The sequence below is a fragment of the Rattus norvegicus genome, chromosome 1 (genome assembly GCF_021556685.1).
Source record: "Rattus norvegicus strain SHRSP/BbbUtx chromosome 1, alternate assembly SHRSP_T2T, whole genome shotgun sequence".
Lineage (NCBI taxonomy): Eukaryota > Metazoa > Chordata > Mammalia > Rodentia > Muridae > Rattus > Rattus norvegicus.
The window spans coordinates 41,563,567-41,585,484 of record NC_141534.1 but is presented as its reverse complement, the minus strand read 5'-3'; the positions used below and the strand labels follow the sequence as shown (position 1 = coordinate 41,585,484).

Genomic DNA, 21,918 nt, shown 5'->3' with positions numbered 1-21,918 from the left:
TAGTTCCAGTCCAGCTACAACCTACCCTGTTGAAAGATAAAAGTTTTAAAATTTCCCCCCTAGACACAAAGTTTAGAGCAGAAAAAAAAAAAAAAGAAAACAGGTTAGGCCCCAGAATTGTATGTTCCAAGAAGCCTCTCCTAGGGCTATAGAATAATTACATTGGCCAGCTCAACAGCTTTCTCCCAGAAACTAGCTGACCATAAATCCTAGAGAACAATTTTGAGAAGCAGGAAACAACTTCTCCTAGGAACTAGCAGACCATGAAGTTAAACAATCTGAGAAGTAAGAGACAGCTTCTCCTAGGAAACAATCTTGAGAGACAGAGAGTTCTTCCTTGTGATTTTTCACTGTTATTCTATGACGCCATCCCTGCCCCCTCGGGTTGTGGTTTCTCCCTTTAAATACCTCTTCTCCCAGCCTCTTGGGGTCGAATCCACTGCCTCTGCGTGGGATACGAGTCTCGACCCCAGTGCACTGGTTGCTATCGATAAACCTTATGTAATTACAACAAGGACGGTCTTGTGTGAGTTCTTGGGGGGTTGCGTCATCCCGAGACTTGAGTGAGGGTCTCCCCACTCCGGGGGTCTTTCACTGTGACTCTTTACTGCACACCGTTTACTTTAAGGACTTTTGTCCTTTCCAACAGCTCAAAGTATGGTCCTCCATAAAGCCAGTCACTGCTAATTCCTTCCTAGAGTAAGAACGTAGACTCGTAGGGCATATAAAACTTAACAAAATGCCTCTGGTTCCTTGGGCTACCTCTAAATTGTTCAGAGAGCTCTATAGCTGCAGCTTTGGTGAGCCATCACCCATGCTGGCGTAGAACTTCAAAACCAAACTTTGTAGATGTATGTGCAGGTGTGTGTGTGTGTGTGTGTGTGTGTGTGTGTGTGTGTGTGTATGTTTCTATGTTTGGGTTCACACACACCTTTGTGGGTATTTGAAGGCCCTTCTTTTTTGAGACAGAATCTTTCATACATACACAGAACATAGCAATTAAGTCAAGTCAGCTTGCTACTCAGTGCCAAGGATCTGCTCTCCCCCTTTCACCAACAATGAGAGCACAAGTGTGTGCCACTAGCATTGGCTTGTCACGTGACTGTTCGGTATTGAGCTCAGACTCCTGTGCTTATGCAGCAATCACTTTACGGACTGAATCCTCTCCCCAGCCTCTTTGGTGAGCTTTTGGTGATGCAGCTGCCTTTCAGTCACACAGGTTCTTCTCACTAACTAAGCCTCAATAAATTAATTGATTTACCAAGCTAATAGATATGCCAAAGTGGACGAAAGCCCGTGAAGCCTCACTCTACACAAAGAACTACATGCAAATAAGAAATAGTGAGAGAGAGATAGTCTTCCCCGGGGAAGAGCAGGTCAATTTTTACCCAATACCAAGTAGTCAGCACTGAAAACATAAACATACAAGCAACATCAGACAGGTTGAATAGGTTATATTTATGTATGTAGGAAAATCTATACATAGTTGCATGTAACAACAATTAATGAAAAAGGAGGTCGTAGACTTGAAAGAGAGCAAGCAAGAATAGATGGGAGTTATTTTAACATTTTATTTTATTTTCATCCCGTGTATGTGTGAATGCCCAAGGCAACCAGAGGCATCAAAGCCTGTGAGCTAGAATTCCAGGCAGTTGTGAACCATCTGCCAAGGGTACTAGGCACCAAACTCAGTTCTTCTGGAAGAGTGAAATACACTTCCAAATACTGAGCCATCTCTCCAGCCCACATGCAAGGGTTTGGTGGGAGGAGAAGTGGAGGGAATGGAGAAATGTTGGGATGATGTTATAATTTCAAAAGTAAAAGAGATCATTTTTAAAACACACTTAAAGCATCATGTCCCTTTTCCCCTCCCCCCACCAACCAGAATGATTTTGTCCTGGCTATCACCCCACATCCCTTTAGATCCCGGGGTAGATGAGTTCTAACATTTCTGCACAAAGAATGCCCAAGAGGCCTAAGGCAAGACATCTGTGGTAGAGCCGCTGAGACACAACCCCACTGTACACTCAACATGTTTGTCACACCTAGACCTGCATTGTGAGGAACATAGACATTACCAAATGAGACACATGCAAAAACATGAATACCAGACCTGTGAAAAATAGCAGAACCCAGGCTACAAAAGAAGAAGACTGCATGCACAGTCCATTTAGCTTACTGTGTGCTCATTAACCACCACTTAGTGGAAGGAAAAAGTACTTAAGCCCCTGCAATGGGTCTGAGTCATTTCAGCTGACCCCTCACTTAACACACATATTGTGGAATTTTCATTTTTGTTTTTCATAAGATCTTATACTGTTTTTAAAACCATATATGGAAGTTGTCTAGATATGATCTTTTCTGAGAATCTATTGTGGTTTTACGTAAAATAAAAACAGTGTGACATCATGACACAATGGTAATGATATAATGTTCAATTTCCTGTAATGCACGCAATCCCTCAAGGGTGTTCTCATTTCGAGTGTCAGGGCATACACAGTTGATACTTTACGAGGCAGAAATCACTATAAAATGTAACTAAGCTATCTTCTAAGTTATTGGAGATACAGTTATTATCTTCTATTATCTGGACTGGCTCAAAGTGAAATCTAGGGTCATGATAAGAAAGGAAGAGTGATAATCAGACAACATGTGGTCAGTGGATCAGGGGAAGGAGCCATGATCCATAAGATGAAGACACATTTCACAAAACAAAAAGAAACAAAACAAACAATACGAACAAACTCAGGAAAGGCAAAGAAACTAGAGCCTTCAGAGGAGGACAACACTGCTAAAGCTGAACTTTATTCTAGTGGGAATCTTTCAGCCGCCTAATACCCAAAATGTAAATGGATGGATTTGTGTTGCTTTAGGCATCTAAGTTCAAAGCAGAAATAGAGAGACTATTTCCCCCTTTCTCCTATGTATATAACAATCCATCACAGGCCTGGAGAACAGTAAGAACATTGTATTCTTTGCCTGAAAGAAGTTTCCACAGCAGGTGACATCTGTTTAAAATAAACCACGTGCTCGCCTTTGTTCTCCTGAGGTCTGCAGTATTCATTGGGAAATCTTTCCACATCCTATTCTGCTAACTCTTGAATGTCACACTTTTAACAAGCAATTATTCTTTTTGTAAAAAAAAATGGAGTCCTACTTACAATTATGTATATTCTAACTGGGCAATGTGACTGGCAAAGGCCTTAATTGAGGTTCATAATTCACACCTAGTGTATTATTAGGCCTTTGCTACACATTGGCATTTGTGAACATTGAACCATGGCCCTGTCGTCTGCACAGCTTCTTGCAATTACTGTGATTACAAAGGACTTGTGAAAGCTGAGGTGACAAAGGATGGCATTCCACTCACCTGAGGGACACATCCTTTGCTCACACTAACCTAAACCCAGAAGAAAGGCTTCCAAGACATCACATCTATGAACAGGAAACTGGTTAGCTGTTCTTATATTTTAGTGAGATACAAAGTAGTTAAGAATGGCGGGGGGGGGGGGGGTGGAAGGGGAGGAAGGATTCCATTCAATCCAGGAGCACTCAGGAGCATGGCTCTGCTGATATTTTGAACTCTGGGGAATTCTACTCTGGGGAATTGTAAAAAAAATTATTATTATTTCTTTTCAAATTTTAAGTTATCCAGTTGATTGTACAGTTATCTTCTGCATAAAGACCAGAAACCCTGACAACCTGAGCTCGATTCCTTGAACCGATGGAGAGGTGAGAGAGTATCAACTCCATAACTTTTCTTGGACTTCCACAGGCACCATGATATATATCAATCTCTCTTTGTGTGTGTGTGTCTCTGTGTCTCTCTCTCTTCTTACACATATACATACACATACACATAAATGTACACACTCTCGCATGTACACATACACACACACACACACACACGCGCGCGCGCGCGCACACACACACACACACACACACGCACACTCACACTAAATTACCCAAAAGCTCTCAGCTGCTCCTGACACCATGGCTTCTCTCTGCCATCATGGACTCTAACCTTCTGGAAACATCATCCTAATTTTATTTTTAATTTGTTTTGGCCATGGTGTCTTTCAAAGCAATAAAGAAGTAAATAATACATACTGTCATGTATTCAGTCTTTAATGGATCAAATGTTGCTGTGTGGCCAGTTGTTAATGTAGTACTTTAACTCCACTGTGTCCCAGTAGCCCTAAGAAAGCAGTGCAACACAGATACCTACAGTGTCCAAACATAAGAAGTAGTCTGACAACACTTCCTAAAAGCTGCCCGGAAGCCAGTCTTCTCCTATCTGCCCTCAGAAGATGTTGAACTCTCAGCTTCTCCAGCCCCACATCTGTGTGGACGCTGCCCTGAACCGCCCTGATGATAACGGACTGAACCTCTGAACCTGTAAGCTAGCCCCACTTTGTTCTAAAAGCAGGAACCATAGAGGTTGGCAAGGTAAAAGACAATGGACAAATGGGTTCTGTCTTTGATTAGAGTACTGAACACTCCTTGAAGGAGGAGATAGTGAAGATACACTACTTTACACCTATCCTGTGATCAAAAATTATTACACAGATCAATAAGGAGGCAACACAGAGTCATTGATAGAGTGTTTGTCTAGCACACACAAGTCATGGTTTCCAGCCTCAGTACTCAAAAGAATGGAAAGAAGGGAGGGAAAATGGAGGAAGGTGTGGTTGAAACATTAGAAACTGTAGCGTGTCAAATGACTAGCTTTCCAGTATCTGTTTCTCCCACAATGACCTGCTCCTCCTCACACTGTACACAGTGTACTAATGAACGCTTATGAACAGATCATAAGCACAAAAACACATGTGTGAAACTATGCTTGGAGACAAAGCACGTTATAATGTGGGATGCCTTCAGGTATGGTTTCTAAAAGCAAAGATAGATCATCTTCGATTGGTCCTTTAGATTTTATCTAATACCTGTCTATGGTTTCCATGTCCTCGTTACATGGGTACATGGGTATGTTACCTTCTTCATCTTCAAGATTTTCCCAGCATTCTCTGCTGACTTAACAGTCAGCCTGTAAGAGAGGATGTGTGCTCCTGGCACTGTTTGTTGCCAGCCAAGGTAGGTTGGTGTGCACTCATGTGTTCTTTCTTCGCACTCAAGGGAGAGGAAAATGGACTCCCATTTTGGAGTGTTTTCCTTAGAACTATCTGCAAAAGCAAAGAGACTCTTAAAACTCCCTCCAGTGCATTTGTATCTTTGGCCTTTTGCAAGAAGGGGAGAGAAGGAAGAGAAAGGACGACTGACTGAGAAGGTTGTTCTCATTCCCACTGCTGGCGAGGGGTTTGATTTCCTAAGTATTAATCAAAATCACTCTTGATTATAGCAAAAACAACCTTTGCTATAATTTTAATGAAATTAATGAGAATATATGGTAATTCTGAGCAATCTTGCTCTAGAGATTAAAGAACAGCCTGCCAGGAAACATAGGAATAAAGCTTTCAGATCAAAATTTGCATAATTAAGTTTCTTCCCTACACTGCCCACCCCCACCCCCAGCATCACTAGCTGTGCTAAGTTCTATGAAAAAAGATGTTTAAAGTCAAGTTTGCAAAGCCTCTAGCCTGGGTTTCCCCCTGAGCCAGAACATCCTTTTCCAATACTGTTTTCATGTTTTTACAACTCATGCCTGCCAGACTAACAGATAGCCAATGACGATTGACCAAAATTACAGAGTGCAGAGGGTTTGAGCCCTCCTCTTAAATTCTTAAGTGAATGAAAAAAAAAAAAAAAAACAAGACCTTCTCCGTCAGGAAACTGCTTTCCTGCCACGTTGGTACCATACAAATCTGTGTGCCCTGCTCTATGGAAGTGTCCTGCCAAGTCATAGCCTAAGCAACATATCAAAGCCCCAAATGACAAGCATTGTTTAAGAATACTAGACAGAAAGGCTCGCCCCTCCAGTACTACTCCCTCAACAGAGGCTGTGAAGGCCTCAGCCCAGTCTACCGCATGCCCCCTCTATCAGCACAACAAACTTTGGTCATTTCAGGAGGGTATGTGTTTGTTCCAAGAGTACAGACAAAGCAGTAGTTGCCTGTTTCCTGAGAATGTAAGGACACTCAGGACAGTGCACACATTACAGGTGTTTGTGCCCTTGGCCCCACCCTCAAAAAGATCTTTAACATTTCAAAAAATCCTGTAAAATGTCAACAGGCCCATTTCCCCCCTTCAATGAGTAGTTCTTGGCTTTGTGATAAGGCTATAGCAGAAAGGTTAACAGTCTTTGATCAGAGGGAACAGAAATCATCATTTTTCATTATATGCCTCTATACAAAGAAAAAGCAGAGAAGAGGAAAATGTGAGGAAAAGCTGGCCCTGTTTACAGAGAACTTCAAGCTGGATGCCACACACATCTGTATAATTAAAACATTATGTCCTCAAGCATGCATGTCTGTATCCTTGGTCTGTCCAAACACCTGGGAAACAGTAAAAAAAAAAAAAAAAAAAAGAAAGAAAGAAAAAAAAAAGAGCACATGGGTGTCCACAGACACTAGCTAGAAAGAGGAGGCATTCCAAAGTGCTTCTACCATTTTTCTGTGTTTCAGTCAACATTTATTAGTGATTCAAAGCTCTTCTTCAGTGAATTTGTTTTTATGATTTAAGTCACTTCTGTTTCTCTGGAAGTTCCTCTTAATCTTAGGAAGAATGGAATGTGCCATGCATTGCTACTGAGAGTGTAACATGGTAGGAACATTTTAGAAACCCCCAGAAGTTTCTTAAGACATTAGACATATATGTGCTCCATTAGTCAGGAATGCCCCTCCTTGGTCTCTCAGACATGTTTCATTTGTAATAAAAACAAAGCAACTCAAACATCTATTCTCAGGATAAACACGTGGGATATGGAAAATTACCCAAGAACAATAAAAAGGGTGATGCTGGCCAATCACATATCACTTGTAACACTACTGAGCAGACAGCAACACAGCTATCTTCCATTGCATGACAAGCAGAAGTGCAGGATCACTGGGGCAATCCAGTCTGCTGAAAGGAATACAAGAAGAAACTGGGTGGGGAGAGAGGAGAAGGAAAGAAGAGAGAAGTAAAACTAGAGAAAGGTAAGGACAGGTCATCTCCTATGATGCAGTCCAGCTACGCAGTGGGCTATCAGTCAGGTGCAAAGGCACAGAGTCCTGAGCCATGCTGCAGCTAGAATGCACCTTGACAGCATGTGTAAGTGCAGTCTCTGTGCCTGGGATTACCTGATGGTAGGGACCAAGCAAGTTCTGAACCAAGTGAGGAACAGCCCAGCCCATCTCTCCACTCTCTGACTTCTAGTCTTGTGGCTGGGACAAACACTTGACAGAAGCAACTTACAGAGGAAGGCCTCACACTGACTCCAGTCTTAGAGGATAAAGTGCATCATGGTGAGGGAGGCCTAACAGAGTGGCTCGGTAAGGGACCACAAGAGTCAGCAGATGACATGTCTCACATATTAGTGGATCAGGAGTTCTGCAGCTCCCATCTGCATCAGTGATGCCCTGTATAATGTGTGCCGAGAAGAAGGATGAAAAATTGCCAAGTATTCAGGGTGTGAGGTGGAGAGAGGGAGGTCTTATGTCTTAAGGAACATAAATATATGTGGCTTCCAACCAAAACCTAAGCCTGACTGCCCAAGCATGAAACCAGCTGTGCACATGAGCATGAGGAACTGGGCGCTACGATTCCAATGTCAGAAAAGCCTATTCTATTTCAAACAGTCAAACAGGGTTAGGGAGATCGCTCAGTAACGTTAATGCTGCACAAGCATAAGAGCCTGAATGAGTTCAGGTGTGCAGCAGCCATATAAAGGTCGGATGTGGTGGTGCTCGGCTGTAAATCTAGCACTGGGTATGTTACCTGGCTTACAACCACCCGCACTCCAGTTCAAGGAGATCTGGCGCCCTCTTCTGGCACTGCATTCTAGTGATGCACTTACATATGAGCAGCCAAAACAGACATAAAAGGGCAAATAAATAAATATATTTTTTTAAAGTAGAGAACAATTGAAGACACATGGTGTTGCCCTCTACCCATGACATGTATGCAGATATTTTCAGAATTACCGAGTCACAGGATCTCAAAAGTTTGCCAACATAACTACAGGGTCACAGAGTAGTAAGAAGGAACAGAAGAGATTTCTTGTGCTTCGCTCAGTTTCCTCCAAAAGCTTCCTTGCCATAATGTTATGGCAAGACATAGTCTATCATCACAACAAAAATACTGAAATTCACACAACCGTACACTGGGTTTAGACTTCCGCCGTTTTACCTTCGCTCTTTGGAGAATGTTTGCTCAGCCATACTTTTGTCAAATGTGTCATGTGACCCCACCACAGTCCAGGCAAAGAACAGTTATATCACAATAATGGCCCCTTCTCCTCACCTCCGATTAACACACATACTTGTCTCTACCTCTCCTAGGTCTCCATCCACTACCCACCTCAGAACCCAAATGATCACTAATTTGTTTTTTGCCTCCATAGTGAGGAAATTCCAACCAAGTCATATTTGTGGCATCATACTACTTGACGTGTTCAACACTGTCTGAGTCCATTCACCCCAACTGTGAAGCCATCTCTCCCAACGGAGTGCACCAAGTGATTGTTACAGTTCATTCCATTGTCGGGAACATATGAGTTCATTCCAGTATCAGGCAATTTCAAATAAAGCTGTTATGAAAATTCATGAATAAGAAGCCTGGTGAGGCAGAGAGCTACCATATAAAAGGAATCAGAGAATAAGAAGACACACAAACCATCTTCTTACTTCAACTTCCCCACTATGCCTGGTTCTAAACAAAATCACTATAGCTCTGTGCTTGTGAATGGAAAATTTGGTATTTATCTGTTATTCCTTCCACTGAACTGAAAAACACCTACCCTCTTGCACGTCCTAGGGATATAACAGTAAATAAAACAGACCAAAAAACCTGTTTGTGTACGAATCATATATTCAACTGGACTTAATGGATAGTATTCTATAACTACACATTTCAAAAACTTGGTCAAAACCAAGCATTCTGGCACATTCCTAGGCTACACAGCAAAACAAAACATGGGTGGAGGAATGTAGCTCAGTCAGTGAAGTGTTCCCTGTCTCCCTCTCTCCGTCTCCATCTGTCTCTGTGTCTTTCTGTCTCTCTGTCTTTGTCTCTCTGTCTTTGTTTCTCTATCTTTATCTCTATCTTTCGGCCTCTCTAGCTCTCTCTTTCTCATGTGTGTGTGTTTTTGTGTGTGCATGCGTGTATAGACTAGAGACTATGGGTCATCCATCATCAGAAGCTGTTCATGTTATACATGCACACACAAAACTTTAAAAAGTAGTTAAGGGTGTTGCTGCTAATTTCAGATATATGAAAAAAATCTTAAGTTTTCTCAGGCAACAATATTCATGAGTTAGAGAAATGGAGGAGGAGGAAAAGATCCTATTCATAACAGGAATCTATACTATACAATGCTTGGCAACAGCCCTGTGAGAAATGAAAATGAATAAGATTATGAAAACAAACCCAAAGTTAAAAGAATTACATAGCTCACATTTGAATGGGAAATGTGAATAATGTAAAAGAAAATTACATCTTTTAAGATTTTTTAAATTATGCATATAGGGGCCGAGGGGTTAAATCTGTATTAGTGCAGTCCCTACAGAGAGGGCCTCAGATCCTCTGGACATGGAGCTATGGTGGTTGTAAGTGACCTGACCGGGGTGCTGGCAACTGATTTCCAGTCTCTGCATGGCTGCTTATATCTGTAACTCCAGTGTCAGGGGATCGAACACCTTCCTGACCTCTGCGGGCGCAAAGCACCACATGATACACATCCATGCATGTAGGAAAAATATTTCCAGTGATAAAATAGTAAAAAGTAAATCTAAAACAATATTTTAAAGCCCAAGGTAGGCCAGGCATAGTGGGGCAGGCCTCCAGTGGCAGCACTGTAAACACTAAGGCAGAGGATTGAGATTTCATGGCAGACTGAGCTACACAGGAAGATCTCTAAAAAATAAAAAATCAATGGCAGTGGGGAGGAATCCTAATAGCATTTAAAACTTTGAAAATTTTATTCTCAGCTGTACGTGGCAGAAACTTGCAGGTAAGTAGATCTCAAAAACAAAGCATAATTTTAGAAAGACAAGGTTGGGGCTGTGCATAGAACTCTGAAGCATTTGGCTAGTAAGCGACTATGCTAGGTTCAATCCCTTGTTTATATTATATTCTCCTGATTTTGTTGTACTAGATTATAAACTGAGAGCAAAGAAGAATATTTTACGTCCTTGTCTATTAACACAAAGTACGTGACTTGATAAACAAAAGATACTGACTTTTTAAAATAAGTCAATAAAGAAATTATCAGTCCTTTCATATACTACTTAAGATTACGGCAAACAATGGGAATGACTTGGATAGATAGAAAGAAAGACTGACAGATCAATAGATAGATATTGTAATGATAATAAAAAAATGAAAAAATACAGCAAAGAAAACAGGAAAAAAGAGCATTGTGAGCAGGAACCGGGAGAAAATATACACAAGGAACTGAGCCAAAGTCTTAACTATCTTAGACAACCCCGTAGTAATCAGAAGCATGTAAATTAAATATAATTACAAATATATAATTATAATGTCATTGTATAATAAATGTGTAAATCTTGTGGGTTTAGATCATGATAAAGTTGACAAGTGCTGCAAGGCCATTACACAATGGCTCCTTTAGTACACTGCTGGCAGCCAGAACCAAAACAGCCACTTCAGGAGACAGTTGAGTATCATTTCATAACAATAAAGTGATAAACACTGTGCACAGCAGAAACCACACTCCTGAGTATCATTTTGCAAAAGGAAGCATCAAACTTTTTGGTCTTACAACTCTAGATGCTAAAACACTTGAAGACCTTCATGTACTTTTTAAATATGGTTTCTGACTATTGATATCTATCATATTACAGGTTAAAATATATTTTAAGGCATAAGACAGAGTACATCTTCCACTAGTCATCAAAGCACATTTTTTCTTAAAACTTTTGTTATAAAAGATTTTCAAATTAAACAACAAACAACAACAAAAACAAAAATAAAATAAAAGTCATCAGGCACTGAGACTGGCAAGACCTAACATCTACCCATCTCAGTGACTTGCTATACAGTTAGGACAGCCCAAGCTCACCAGAGTCCAGGAGAGGTCTCAGATGAGTGCGGCTGATACCAACCCACAGAGATGGCCCCTGACCTCAATTCTTCCAACACATCTGTCCTGAGGCAGCAGGGAAAACAGAAAACTTTGATGTTTGAGTATATTGAAATCAAGAGAGGGAACTACAAAAAAAAAAAACAACAACAACAAAAAAAACCATCTGCAAGCTGTCTGAAACCTTTTATCCTAGCATTTCAGAGCAGAAGCAGGAGGGGCTTATAAGTTCAAGCCTGACATACACACAGAGATCTTGTCTCTGAAAAACTCTGCCAAGGTCTAGGCTGTGTCATAGCAGTAGAGCATCTGAGTGATATGTACAAGGCTCTCCTCCTTCCCAGCCCTAGAACCACACACATACAGAGATATCTCAAGAGTCATGAGATAGACATCTTTGTCAATATCACTGGTGCTCCACCAGTAGAAATCTACTGCCCGGCACACACTGGGTGCTCTCTGCAGTCGTCTTCAGGTTGCAAGGCAAGTGAGCAGGGTGCTGTACTTGCTGGGTAAAGGCAAGAGATTATGTGCCAAACATCTTACACCACACAGGATAACACCCACGTTTCCCTTGCTTACAAGATATCTACTATCAATCAACCAACTTTCCTTTTCCTGTTATTGCCCCACCACTACTTCCTGGAACCCAGAACCTCATATATGCTAGACAGGTTTCTCACACTATGCTACCCCAACCCGCATACAACTTCCAGGCTAAAATTCAAAGGCCTGGTGCTAAGGAACTGCTCTGCAGTCTGCATCTAGAAACAGGCAAACCTACGTAACTTTTCTCTGTCATAGACAAGGACCCCCAGGTTGCCCCAGCTCCTGATCTAGACTTCTGAAGACCGATGCTCTGCCAATTCCACTAAGGGACCTGTCCCACTGGACATTGTACTCTCTGTATGAAGCCTCGACCATAGAGAAAATTCTAGAAAAATCTTTGGATCCAACTAGCTCACGCCCAACCCCAATGGAGAGGGAACGTGACAACCAACAGTTGACAGACACATCATGGCCTCATTCAAAGGGCTAGAAATAAAGAGATGTGCAGGTCACCAAATACCTCTAATGGTCATTGCTACTCAAAGAACTAAAGGGACCAGTTTCATGCTAGAGGTATACAGTCACTGCCACTGGGAAGACTGGGGAAAACTTTATGGGTGCAGCATTTCAGCTGGACCCTACAACTCCATGAGTTTGTGCCTGTTGAGAAACTGGGGTAAAGTTCATTGGACACTCCTCCACTTTCATGGTGGAATATGTACCGTTACCTAGACTCTCCACCATCCTATGGGACTTACAATGTGCAGAGTTCAATGAAAGCAACACTGTGTGACTGTGAAGGCCACAAAGGGCAGATATGCAGATGTATGGAAAAGTGGGTCAAGGTTTCATATACCACTGGGTAGCCGCTAATTGGCTGTGTAGCTGAGGCTACCCTTGAAGTCCTGGTTCTCCTGCCTCCACCTCCTGAGTGTTGAGATTGCAGACATTCACCAGAAATCCAATGGTGATCTTATATATACCTACTTTAGAACAACAAATCCTCAGTCACTGGACCTCTGAGCGGGCTACTGGGAGAGCTGAGTCTAGAATAAACAAAGGTTCAGGAGTTTCTGTGCCAGGCTTTCTGGGAACAAAGAGCAGCAGAGGAACAGCATTCAAAATGTACAAAGTGACAGTAGACACAAAGTTGGAAAAGCCAAACCATCAATGAGGAAGCACAACTGGAGATAGGAAAGTCAGTGTGTCTAGAAAGTCTACTCTCAGAACCCAGTGAAGCTCCTGGCTTCAGGCCCCTCTGAGCAGTCTTTTCGTTGTCATCTCACACTGTGTTACTTTAACACCATTTCTCACGCTGTGGAGACCCCCAACCATAACTTTAGTTTTGTTGCTACCCACAAATATCCATTCAAATGTCTTCTGTACACTTGATACAGGTACCTGGTGTCTGTCTTGTATTGAAAAATGAAGACATGGCCTATACCACCAAAGGAGGGGCTGAAAACTTATCAAACGTCTTAAGAATGAGGCTCTAGACCCTGTGGAGGATTAGCTGACAAAATGGTGACCCCAGAACCACAGAGGGAAAGAAAATTCTCTCTGTCCTCATGATGCCCAATTCCCAGGACTGATGAAGGCACTCAAGGAGCTTGAAGCCAATCCCACAGTCTTTCTGGGGCACATCTATAAAGCTTGATACCCCCAAATCAGTGCACAAGTTCCTGTTAGGAACCCAGCCTGGCCACTCGGCATAATTAGCACTGGGGTCATTGTGCTCTTACCCACAATTATGTACACCTTATTCTGGTTGGCTGTTTGCTGAGCGGAGTCTAGCCCCAAATTCAAGATCCTCCTGACTCAGCTCGTGGAGCACTGAGATTAAAAGGCATGTGTCACCACATAGGGTATAATTAGGAAAGCATTTTTTCTCTATTGGACGTGATGTGGTATTTTGGACTCCTTTCCTTTCCGTAGGCTAGCCTGGACCTCATCACGTAATCTAGACTGCTCTCAAACTCACAGCAATCCTTCTGCATCATCCCCAAATGCTGGGATTATAGACATAGGCCAACACATCCAGCTTACCTTTTAAAAAACTTACATTTATCTACTCATTCCTTTCTTTTTGTGGGACTGAAGATAGAACCTAGGGCCTTGCACATGTGAAATATATATTCTACCTGACAATGAGCGACATCTTCAGCCTTTGGGGATTATTTTAAATGAATATAGAATTCATATAACACAAGTCACCCTTTCAATGTGTCTAATCCAATGATTTTTATGATTCTTTAAGAACGTACAGCATTACCTTTCTCTATTTCTAGAAGGATTATGTTACTTCCCAAAGCCTTTGCCCTTTAAGCTGTCACTTGCCATCATCCCCTTCCCCCTTTTTGTTTGTATAGGTGTGAGATCTCTGACCATTTCATGTAAACAACACTGTCAGGATTTGCAAAGTGTATTTATTAAAATGTTGCTGGTAACATCGAAGAAGTAAGATTAATAAGTACTAATCTGAAAGGGGCTATTGGAAGGCAGATCCTTTGCTAAGCACTTTAGACACATTTATTTAATCCTGATAACTGCCACACCAGGAGAAAAGGGCCATCATCCCCATGGATTACTGAAGAAATGAATAGTAACGTCCCCAAAAGGTTGCTAAAGCCTTTAGAGCTACACGTTGCTTATGTAGGACCAACAGTCCTACTGTTACTGACCAGTTCTTTTATTTTGTTTTTAACATTAACGTATAAAGTAGTGGGCTTCATTATGACATTTCATACTTCACTCATGCTCACCGTCCCCATTATCCACTACTTAGTCTCCTTCTGATTTCACATCTGAGAAAAAGGTTCTATTTATCTTTTCCCTATTAACCTCCTCCTTTTCTTGCCACATTACTATTCCCTTACCTCTTCTCAACAGTTCGGCTTTATCTTCATGTCTTATAAATATAAATATATACATGGATACACATATAGACTTAGCACATGAGAGGAAAAACATGGGTATTTGTTTTTTTGGGTGACGTATTTTACTTAACATGATCATATTCACTTCTATCCATGATTATATTCAGTTCTACCCATTTTCCAGCAAGGAATATAACTTTTTTTGTTCACAGATGAATGAAATCCATTGTGAGGCTGGTAAAATGGTTCAGTAGGTAGAGTCACTTGCCATCAAGCCTGATAACCTGAGTTTGATCCCTGGGACCTGTAGGGTGGACGAAGACAATCAAATAAAGAAACCTGTCCTTTGACTTCCATGTGTACCCTACAGTGTGGCTAGACATATATACCCCAATAGTAAAATAATAATAAAAATAATGATAATGATAATCGTCTCAAAACTTTATTATGTACATTTATGTACCACATTGTCATTAGCTACCTGTCAACTGATGGGCGTCTAGACTGATTCCATTCCCTAGCTATTGGGAATGATCACAAACATGGTGCACAGCTATCTTCATGGTCTGTTGACCTAAGCTCCTTTAGGTATATGCACAGGAGTGGTGAAGCTGAATCATATGGGAGTTCTATTCACAGATTTTGAGGAACCGCATACTAATTTCCACCGTGGCTGCACCAATGTTGAGTAAGCCGCCCCCACCCCATCCTCATCAAAACCATTCTAAGCTCAAGCATTTTTAATTTGCATTTCCCCAAAGACCTAGGATATTGAACATTTCCTCAAATATTTATTAGCCATTTGTAGTTTGTCCATTGAGAGCTGTCTATCTGACTGGATGGTCCTGACTATGGCGAGATAGAATTGCAAAGCAGTTTGAAACAAGTCACTATGTACGGTGAGTGTCAGAGCAGATAACTATGGTAACCTTCCCAGGTTGGTATGTGGCATACATGTGTGTGATGCACCTGTCGTCAAAAGATGTTTCAGAAGCAGTAGAACACATTACCATTAACTCCCCTTTGTCTCTATAGAGTTACATTTTAATCACCCTTTCAACTTTTGAGAGCTAAAATGTGTTGCTACTTCCTAGCGCCTGGAGGGACTTTGGAACCCTCCAGGAGTTCCAAAGTGCTTCTGGAACCTTTTGCATGCCTTCTAGGGTTGTTCAGGTACAACCCATTAGTGAGGACCAGGAACAAGAATAAAGGGACACTGGGGCAGAGCTCCCTGGACCCCACTACAGAAAAATTAGGTCCCGACCTTTAAAGCAAAGATACTTCTGGTTCAGTATTCTTAGGTCACACGAAACAAAACAAAGTGTTACAGAGCGGCGTTCTTATCTGGTTGAACCCTGCTATTCTTTCTGATGTGTAGCCACAGTCCCCTTACTTGGAAGTGAGGATTATCTAACCTAAACAATTGTAGTGCTGATTCAAACCAAGATGCATGTCAGACATGGTGGCACGTAAGTGTAACTCCAAGTCTCAGGTGGGAGAGGCAAGAGAATCAGGAATGTAAGCCTAGGTCTCAGGAAGCAGAGGCAGGAGGATCAAGAGTTCAAGGCCAGCTTTGAACACAGAGCAAATTTGAGACTCTGTCTTTTAAAAAAAGGAAGCAAGCAAACAAGGATGGAAGAAATATGATGGGCACAAAAACACGCAGGGAGTAGTACTTGATCTAAGATGGACACATTCCTGAACCAGAGACGTCTTTTGCTAATATTAGTCATTTTATGAACTGATTGAACGGGTTTAGAAAACTCGTTTTCAGAAAGCCACAGAAGGTTAGAAGTGGGGCAACCTCCAGGTCTAAATGAATTATGCCACGTGTTTTAAGATGGTGACTGTGGAGTCATAGAATCCTGGGAGCAAACCCTAGCCGCCAATTAATCACTGTATGACTTCGCCTCTACCAGCTTCTCCCATCTCTCTCACTTCAAAGCAGGAAAAGCTAAGGGCATTCAGTCTAGTTTCAAAACCTCCATGCTATAAGATGCAATTATCTACCATGCACAGGGCTTCGTGTTTCAACTCAGCAATGAAAAACTATTGACATTTACAGTCTCAGTCATCTCCCGCAGTGCGTGGGACACAAACCTCAAGGTGGGCTACTGGATACTTTTCTCTACAAAAGGCCACTAGACAATAAAAATTTTATCCCCAAAGGGAGACTAAAATCATAAGCCACTCTTTATCCCTGTGATTGTTTGCTTTCTTCCCTCCATAGCAGTCCATGACATAGATCTGATGTTTGTGCTGGGTTTCTTCCTCTACCATATTGTCATTGCAGAGACACAAGTGTTGGCTGTCTTCACCCTCTGCAGCATCAGTTCCTACAACTCAGAACCCAGACTGGCCATTTCTCTGTAGCTCACTGAAAGGTTCTTGTACCAACACCAGCAGAGTTGCCTTAGGAAAACCATTTCTGTATTCATTCATTCATTCATTCATTCATTCATTCATTCATTTATCATAATGACCTGGGTAAGGAGTTCTCTTTCCCAGTGTTCCTTATATGGGACATAAACCTTGCTAGAAGTCAGTGCTAAGGCCAAGTTTGGTTTGCCTAAACCTATGTTTCTCACTGGTCGGGTTTGCCTTCAGTTTTAGAAAGCTCAAAGCATAATGCTGCTTTGAATCAACTACAATTGCAGTGTTTTCTTGAAGCTATTTTTCCCCTCCTGATGTGGAGATGGGACATAATAAATGAAAGAAGACTCTGCTGGTCCAGGCTTAAGATGCTATTATGAATCACAGATTGTATTTATCATAAGAGGACACTACTCAGACTTGAATGTGCCTGAAAATTCTGGGGATCTGATTACTAGCTAAATAAATCACTGAATCTGTCTCAATAACTCAGAACTGCTGCATTTCTAACCTCAGACCCCAGGTAATGCCACCGAGGCATGGTCTACAAATTGAGTTGGACAAGGTGAAAGAAACGTGTTCCCTTGATTCAGCACAATTTCTGTGTCCACCTCCTCCACAGAATATGACCAAAGTCTCTAGAAGTGTAGGGACAGACACAAAAAGCACGTAGGATGCTGTTAAGAAGTACAAGTTGCCCCCACCCTAATTTCCCTTTGTCTCTCTACTAACCCTCCGAGTTCCCGATGAAAGTGGCCAGAAAGTCTCCTGGGAAGCTCTCCAGATGCTTTTGCTGCAGGTGGCCTCAAGGCCAATTTTCAAAATGACTGCTTTTTCCAAGGTTTTTCCCAAGGTAAACTGCTGGGGACAGCTGTTATCACTGATACTTGGCTAGGATTTTAACATCCTAGTGTTTTCATACCAGCCCTAAGAAGGTCCCATCCCTCATCTTCAATGCAGAGTTGGTTCAGTTCCAGAAAATCTTAGACCCTCAGCCCTACGCCCAGAGCAACCAGGTCTCCCTATTCCTACCCCGACCCCACACCTCAGGCCAGCCAGATAGAGACAAAGCCTCTCATGCACAGAGCGACCCCCAGGCACCAGGGCAGGGTCCCCGGGTGCCCCAGCCCTCACTCACCTTACCTGTCTAGACCAGGATGGCCAAGGAGAAAACGAGGTAAACGAGGAGAGCAGTGAGGCTGGCCACCATGGCTGGGAGCAGGTGCAGGGCCCCAGAGGAGGACAGTTATCCCAGGAGGGCCTGAGAAGTGGGTGGGGAGGAGGGGCCGGAGAGGAGGAGCCTATCACAGCTGCAGGACCCCGCCAACAGCTAGAACCACTTTAGCAGCTTGGCCGCAGTCTGGGGGTGGGAAATGGGGGAGAGGGCGGAGGTGGGGCTAACAGACACACTTGGGTCGCCTGATCCAGATTGGGTGGTGTGTCTCCTTGCTGCCCACAGGCCCCTCCCCATCCTGCGTCGCTATGGGAATGTCAGAAGTGGCCTGTGAGTATCAGAAGCCAGGGGGTGAGAAACAGCAGCGGAAATGATGCTCAGAAATGGCCACCTGTGAGACCACCACACCCTGGCCCAGAGCTTGCGACCTTGGGCCGCACCTTCCTCCTCTACTTCAGTTCTCCCAGCTGCGAGGACCCCAGCACCTCAGCAGCGCTTGCTACTCCAGGTTGAAAGCTGCAACAAAATCCCTGCCCCATACTAAAAGAACTGGTCTGTTTGTGTAGCTGCTGGGAACCAGGTGGAAGCTGAGGATCAGGGCAGGCAACAGGGAGGGTGAGCTCAGTCCAGAGTAAAAGCTGTAGGGAACAGTTCCTGAGGCTTGAGTTAGGGATGGCCTTAGTGAAGGGAAAGTTCACAGCTGCTCAGTCTACTGAGACTAACAAATGCACTGCAGTCTTTCCCCATGAATCTCTCTCTCTGCAAATGGAGCCCACCTCCCTGGCGGTGAGAATGCAGATACTCTCTGCTGTGACAACCAAAAACCTACTGCAGCCTGGAATTGAAAGCTCCCAATATGAGCAGGGCTGCAGCCAGCTCTCAGGACAAAGAAACACTGCTCAGGGTAGCAGCATGGAACCTGTCTATACCATCATGCTGCATAAGCTGCCCTGGGTGCCACTTCAGAGCACCCCTCCTATTCCTATTCCCATGGGGCGGAAACAACACATATACTGAAAGATCCCACGCAGAGAGACCCTTACTCAAGTCTTGGGAAATCGCGGACCCCAGACACAGAGAGACCATTTTGGATGTAATAAGCAAAGGCGAGGTTTATTACGGAGACCTATTACAGAGATCTCCGGGCCGACACATATCCCACGCAGGAGACAGAGGTGTCGACCCCGAGAGGCTGGGAAAAAGAGTATTTAAAGGCAGAGGCTGTGAGCACCAGGGGATGGGGGATGTCAAAGGGGAATGCACCACAAGTTACAGGATTGTTTTATGGCTCCAGGAGATAAGGGGACGCCAGAAGGTTTTATGGTCCCCTGGTTCCTGGAACAGAGCTACTAAATCAGGAGAAGGGTAGGGTCTTCAGGTCCTCATTATTTTTAAAAGTTTGTCAAAATTGATGGAGCATTTGTATTTGAAACACCTCTGGTTAGGCTTGGGCTGCCCAGTTTCTTGGAGTGCTCTCTGCAGGACACAATGGCTGAAAAGCACAAGTAGGGGCTTATCAGGGTCTGGAGGACATCTGGTTAAAGTATGACTCTGAGTAAGCTGATAGCTTGAGCTGGTTTTTGCATTCCTTTTCTTTATCTTTATGGCCTGCTATTCCTGGCGGCAGGGCTTAGCCCTGAGTTTGTGGCTTTTGGGGCTAACTCTTTTAATTTTATATTTCTAAACCTAGAATTCGTATAATTTTCTTTTCAATACATATACACAGGCAGGCAGGCGAGCACAGACACACACACACAAACACAGACACACACACACACCCTAATGAAAACAATATTAAAAAGAAGAGAAATTTTCTGAGCCTTCAACAAAATCCTAATTCCCTGACTCAGCAAATCCAATCCTATATGCTTCAAGGGGAAGTTAAAATTTATTGGGAAGGGTGCTCTCTATTCAGAAAATAAGGTTCAAACAGCATCTGTCTTCAAACTACACAACAGAGCTGTGGGGAACTCAAGTCCATCCACTACCAGAAGCGCGGATTTCCTACCTTTAGCTGGTACTAGAAGGTCTCAGCCCGATGTCAACAGCTGCCCAGAGTAAGCCCACAGCTGCCAGATAAACCTCCAGGACACCAGTGTTTCCTCTCAACATAAATAATAACAATTACATGTTTCTATGCTTCACACAGCTCACTAAACATTCTTTCTTAAGTGCTAGGCTTTCCCACACATGAACACACATAAATATTTTTTAAATAAAATTTAAAAGAATTTTTCTCCTCTAAGACTTAAAAGCTTCCAGTTGGACAATCTCCCCCTGAACGTCTTTTTCATAAACATTCTAGCATTCAGATGTCAGCATTGACTACATTTGGCAGCTGATTAAATACCACAGATCATGTCCCTCCTGGGTTATGCTGTTACCCTCAGTTCCCAGTGACTGGTTCCATTTCAGGCTTTTCTGAGCTCTTAAACAGCCACACACAACCTTTGACACTGTGACACATTGTCATCTACAAAGTTCACCCTTCAAGAACCATGACCGAGTTGCAAAAGAAAACTCTCTGAAGGTTTTAGATCAGTTTACAGTTTTGTGCTGGGCCATAGCCTGCTCTTCAGGTTTCAGACAACTGTATACAGACCTATTTTCCAATAACTGTGTGCTCTTCCTGGGCCAGGAAAATACATACCCCAACAAAAGGCCACTCAGAAACACATCTGTAACACAAAATCCCTTTGAGGAAAATTTGATTCCTGCCTTTAAATCTCTTTAGATAGAAAGAACTCACACTGAATATTTTTGGAGATTGTTAGAATTTGAAAGTTCTAGAACCGTTAAAAGAAATCCACGCCTTTGGCTTTACAAGAACAAATGCTCATCAAACTTCATCAAGGAGAAAAGGAGCCAGGAGGCAAAAGCTTTTTTTTTTTTTTTAAAGTTTTTTTTTTAGTTTTTTTTTTTTTTTTAATTAACTTGAGTATTTCTTATATACATTTCAAGTGTTATTCCCTTTCCCGGTTTCCGGGCAAAATCCCCCTCCCCCCTCCCCTTCCTTATGGGTGTTCCCCTCCCAACCCTCCCCCCATTGCCGCCCTCCCCCCATAGTCTAGTTCACTGGGGGTTCAGTCTTAGCAGGACCCAGGGCTTCCCCTTCCACTGGTGCTCTTACTAGGATATTCATTGCTACCTATGGGGTCAGAGTCCAGGGTCAGTCCATGTATAGTCTTAGGGTAGTGGCTTAGTCCCTGGAAGCTCTGGTTGCTTGACATTGTTGTACTTTTGGGGTCTCGAGCCCCTTCAAGTTCTTCCAGTTCTTTCTCTGATTCCTTCAACGGGGGACCTATTCTCAGTTCAGTGGTTTGCTGCTGGCATTCGCCTCTGTATTTGCTGCATTCTGGCTGTGTCTCTCAGGAGAGATCTACATCCGGCTCCTGTCCGTCTGCACTTCTTTGCTTCATCCATCTTGTCTAATTGGGTGGCTGTATATGTATGGGCCACATGTGGGGCAGGCTCTGAATGGGTGTTCCTTCAGTCTCTGTTTTAATCTTTGCCTCTCCCTTCCCTGCCAAGGGTATTCTTTTTCCTCATTTAAAGAAGGAGTGAAGCATTCACATTTTGATCATCCGTCTTGAGTTTCGTTTGTTCTAGGGATCTAGGGTAATTCAAGCATTTGGGCTAATAGCCACTTATCAATGAGTGCATACCATGTATGTCTTTCTGTGATTGGGTTAGCTCACTCAGGATGATATTTTCCAGTTCCAACCATTGAGGCAAAAGCTTTTTAATGA

At 42.8% G+C, this 21,918-nt stretch overlaps 1 protein-coding gene across 16 annotated transcripts in view; it reads right to left on the bottom strand.

Annotated features, from left to right (window-relative positions):
- LOC120100087 (uncharacterized) overlaps window positions 1-18,341 on the bottom strand; it is a 72,925-nt gene extending 54,584 nt beyond the window's left edge. For all 16 annotated transcript variants that reach the window (XR_015645076.1, XR_015645078.1, XR_015645088.1 and 13 more), the window contains exon 1: window positions 18,139-18,341. The gene's annotated coding sequence lies outside the window, so the exon portion shown is untranslated. The remainder of the gene's footprint in view (window positions 1-18,138) is intronic.
- Window positions 18,342-21,918: the final 3,577 nt, after the last annotated feature.